This window comes from Triticum aestivum, chromosome 3D, assembly GCF_018294505.1.
Source record: "Triticum aestivum cultivar Chinese Spring chromosome 3D, IWGSC CS RefSeq v2.1, whole genome shotgun sequence".
Lineage (NCBI taxonomy): Eukaryota > Viridiplantae > Streptophyta > Magnoliopsida > Poales > Poaceae > Triticum > Triticum aestivum.
Window position 1 is genome coordinate 574,874,641 of NC_057802.1, and position 4,742 is coordinate 574,879,382.

Below are 4,742 nucleotides of genomic sequence, written 5' to 3' on the forward strand. Positions count from 1 at the left end.
GAACATAAGTGGCCGTATCATCCGTTAAATTTGTAACCAACCAAGCAAAATCATGATCATCAAGGACATTATCACCATCCGACTCCTACTTCTGCTTTGAAAATTTTCCCTCCGCGTACAGCCAGATTCACGCTCCACCTTCATCAGTGTCTTCAGATGGCAAAAGGCAAATAATAGGGTTCCTGTAATGCCAGTTGTTGATCCTTTTGTCAATGATCAACGATCCACTTTATCCTATTGCTTTGCCTCCTCACCCATTATCGGCGCCCAAATCATTGCAATATACATATTAGATCGCCTGCTTGGTCCCACCAAGTTCTTCTGGAGCGTCTTTTCCTAGTGTTTCCTTTATTCATGTGCAGTTTCCAAATGGGCGTGTAAGAACAGGTCTGTCTCCTGGAATATCGCATGTGGCCTCTGCACCTCATTCATTTGAGTTCCTTTTCCCTTTTAATAATCCATTAACTTTTGGATGAGTTTTCTCGAGCATCAATTCAATGTGGTATTAGAGCCAAGAGGTATTGAGTTCAAGACCCTGTCAACATAGTATTAAAAAAAGATTCTGTGGCCTACACTGATCCTACGTCTAAGTAGTAAAATAGTGAGAGGGGTGTTCAGACTTTTGGATGATTTGGGTGGAGCTTGAATTTAATAGTGATTGTTATGTCTAATAGTTTTACTGTAGATTGTTATGAAGGGAAGTTAAAAAAATTAAAATGAAAGTAAAACATTGCCCAAACGAAGTAAACCATTATCAAGAGGAGGATTTTGATAGTTCTTCTAAGTTTTAGGTTATCTAGTTCTTGTATTTGTCCCTCAGGATAAGACAAACCCAGTTCATTTGGCTGGTACCTTGGCATTCTTGATTTTAAGCCTAACTGATAAGTTTGGATCAGTTTCAAAGTTTTTCCTTCTCTGGATGATTGCTTGCCCATTAGTCATTTTATCATGTTATTTGTCAGTTCACGTCCACTGAGGTCAGTATTTCTAGATTGGCAAAGGGAAGTTTAGTTATTTCTATATAATAAAAGGCTAAGATAACAGCCTAATTAAGGAATTTATTTCTAGATATGCCTTTCCATCTATAAAGTTTCATGTGCATATCTAAACATGGTTGGCATAGTGTTCCATATGTTACATTAGTTGTTTATGAATGACCATTTTCTTAGATGGTTATTTGTATTCAGCCATTGGTAATTTTGGTTAATATGCCATTGTAGAACATAGCCTAGAGTATATTTTCCTGATCGATTGTGCAATCTTTCATTTCTCGCATGTTACCTCATGTTGCATTTTTGTTCGAAGAGATCATGTCACATCTTTGGCCAAGTATTTGGTGTCATGGACCTGTTGCGGCTAATTAATGTTAGCCGGAGTCTATCATATCATTGTGTCCTGGTACCCCTTGTATGTACTGTAACACCCCAAGCCAACAAAACGCTTGGAATATTACCACATACAACTTTGGGAAAGTGAACATGCCCTCGAAGGAAATTTCTGTAGAGTTTCCTCTATTTCTAAGGACATCCACGACATGCAATTCATATAATTATATAACACAAGGAAAATAACATAAGTGTAGAGCACCAAGCTACACTACCATAACCGAGAACATCAGCGATAAATAAGACTTCGGGAGAGCTGATTAAGACACCCAAACGAAAAGGGCAACTTCCAAACTTCAGGACAAACCACCAAGCTTAGCAAAGTATAAACTATACTAGGTTCTCAAAACATGGTCCTAAAGTACAATATATGTGAGTTTCGTGTAGTGAACAGGGTGGTGATGCTACTCCCAAGACTCCCATGCATGTCGTCCTCAGGGTTTACCTAAAAACATATAAACAACAAGGATGAGTACAAAGACTCAGCAAGTACATACAAGAATAATAAGCGTTACACATGTCAAGATACCAAATCTCTACTAAACACCATACCCTCATCAGCACCAACACTAGTATTCATGTCCTACATGCCTACATGCTCATCTCATTTCATTGCGTATACCGGTATCGCTTGACTGGACGCCCGTCGAAATCCACTCACTCCAACGCATGGAGGTTGCCTCCAAAGTAGGTCGCAACCCAACAATGGAGGTCTCAATGTGCCTACCCAAGGTAGGGACCTCTTTCTTTCACTATCATCATGAGTGCAGATATGCAAATGCAAGCAAAGTACTTGAATCAACATGTCTTTGTCATCGTCATCTCCTTCATAATAAACATCATTGACATGGGAAAATATCATGATACAAAAGGGCAGGGGATATGCATCGTCATTATCCTGTCATGAACTTGCCTCAACCGCGAGGCACAACTTGTGGGTTAAAGGATCCTGAACCAGAAGTACCAACACCTATAAACAGGCATATATCACAACCAATACAAAAACATGGACTTATCATCTAAGCATATATAATTCAGCTTCGCTCATACGCATAAGACCCCGGTGCATATCGATCAACATTGACGAAATCTGAGAATATATACTTGTTCCTCCACCCAAGTCCATACATTAAAATTCTGTCCAACATAGTACAGCCCACCTTGATAATTTCATAGGATTTAATATACCAAACGAAATCTAATAAATAATATGTGTTTAATCATCTACAGAACAGCATCTAGAAATGTCATGTTGTAACTTTATTTTAATTCCACATCTAACAGGTCCTAATCTCCCAAATGAAAGTACTGTACCCAGAAAACTGTATTTCTGGACAGCAAACCAAATAGACAGCTGCTCTCAAACCGTACATCCAAACGAAGAAAATAAGTACTCTAGGGAAACCTTCGAACATGCTCTAAGAATCATATGTAGAGTCCAACTCGAAATTCTAAGCATAACTATCTCGTTTTTCACCTAGAAGCTGGCTGTCCAGATCTGACAATGCAGTTTTTAACTGAACCAAGTTCAGTTTACAAGGAGAGATACCCAATGCTCCAGATTTTACTTGGAAGCAATCAACACCTCGCAGCAATATAGACAGGCCATCATCCCCAATTGATTTGGTTAGTCAAAGGAACTAACAAAGAGAAGGACCAGCCTGGGTGCCAAAACAAAATAGGTACAAGTATTGAAATCACCAACGAAACTGTGAATTGGCTCATGAATCCACCTCCAGTCCTCAAATCTACTTCTAACCTATGAGCTTCTGCCCCAAATCCCTAATTCTGACCTAGGAAGCACCATAGAAAAGGAGAACTGGGACGTACCGCTAGCAACAACGACGCCCAGCACCAGCACTGCCCGGCAACGACCACGGAGAGGAGAGGCGTCGGGGACAGCAGCAACCTCACGGCTCACGGCGGCGGTAGCCACCAGCAGCAGCGACGGCAGTAGCCTCTGTTGGGAAGACCAGAGGAAGGCTTTGGTGAGGGGAATAGAAGAAAAACAGGGTTTGAGCACAGCGTACAGCGGCGCAAGGAGCAACCGAGGGCCACCCCGTGTCTGACTGGGCCTTGAGCCCATATAGGATTTTATTCCCTCTTGTGTTAGAAAGGCTTATAAAGAGCTAAAGTCTGATATTTAGACAAACGGACCACACAGACCAACTGGTATTTGTCCTAGTTACTAAGAGGTGCAAGGTTCAAATGCTAACACACCCTTTCTTTATTTCTTTCCTTTTGCCTCTTCCATTTAATTCCCAAAGTCTTTCTCTCTCCCTCGCTCTCTATTTCTCTCTCTCATTTTTCTTTTCCTGTTCTTACGTCAAGTTCCATAACTACTGACTCTACCTGATTCATCAGGTTAAACATAATATAGGCACAATTATGTAGCAAAAGAAAGCTGGGGTATTACATGTACCCTGCTGCCGTGCCTACTATATATGACAGAATAAAACATGCATGGCTAACCTGATGGTTAGAAATAGGGATTTTCCAGAATAGAGGATAAGGCACCTTTTGGTTTAATTGTTCACTGGTTTATTACAGCCTACTGGTTGGGTGGCAAAGGACAACACAAGACCCCGCTGCGCCAGGCATGTTGTTATGGTTGTTAGCAGGGCAAACAGTCAGCAAGCAACGGTGTGTTGTGGTAAAAGCCATAAAAGACGCAGGCCCTTCACTAACAAATGAATATGATTGGTTGCAGAAGAGTGTTATTCAGACATAAAAAAACTTTCTTTTGCTTGAGAGGGCATTGTGTCAGTGTTGGTTGTATGCATCGTAATCATGCAAAGGTCAGGTGTAGGCTCATAACGCGTTTTACCCCTTGATGCTACATTTTAAGTTAATAAAAATGTCATTTATAAAAAAACAAGAGAGGGCATGGCTGTCACCTCCTGTTCGGGTGGCTTGGCCCTGCTTTGTAATTTTGAGCTTCTCAATCCTATGCATTACTGCGTTTGAAATTCTATCAATTTGCCTTTCAAGAAATTCTTTAAATTTGGCTCTCTCACGCTGCTCCTGCTTCCTGCTAAGTTGTGGTTGTGGAAGAAAGGAAGGTTCAGAAACCGCACGACTGCCTTTGCAGGTTCAAGGTTTATTGTGCGTTCTATACTTGTATATAGTAAGAATAAAGAAATATCACACGTACGGATCCACTGATCATGCTGTCTGGATCAATGGAAACAGCCATCCCACAAGAGTGTTTTGGTCTTCTGGTGTTGGAATTTTGCTAGTAGGTCTTTGGCCCAAAGCCCAACTAAAATTCTGAAATTCTCTTGGCCCATTCATGCACACATGTGAGTGGAGTTTGTGAGGCTAAACTTTAGTCCCACCTCATAAGTTGAGAGAGAG

General features: G+C 41.0%; 1 long non-coding RNA gene across 1 annotated transcript; it reads right to left on the bottom strand.

Annotated features, from left to right (window-relative positions):
• Nucleotides 1–1,661: 1,661 nt before the first annotated feature.
• LOC123075560 (uncharacterized) lies at nucleotides 1,662–3,431 on the bottom strand. Its single transcript, XR_006436164.1, has 2 exons — nucleotides 3,216–3,431; nucleotides 1,662–1,830 (listed from the first exon to the last, which is right to left on the bottom strand). It is a non-coding gene; the product is annotated as an uncharacterized lncRNA (long non-coding RNA).
• Nucleotides 3,432–4,742: the final 1,311 nt, after the last annotated feature.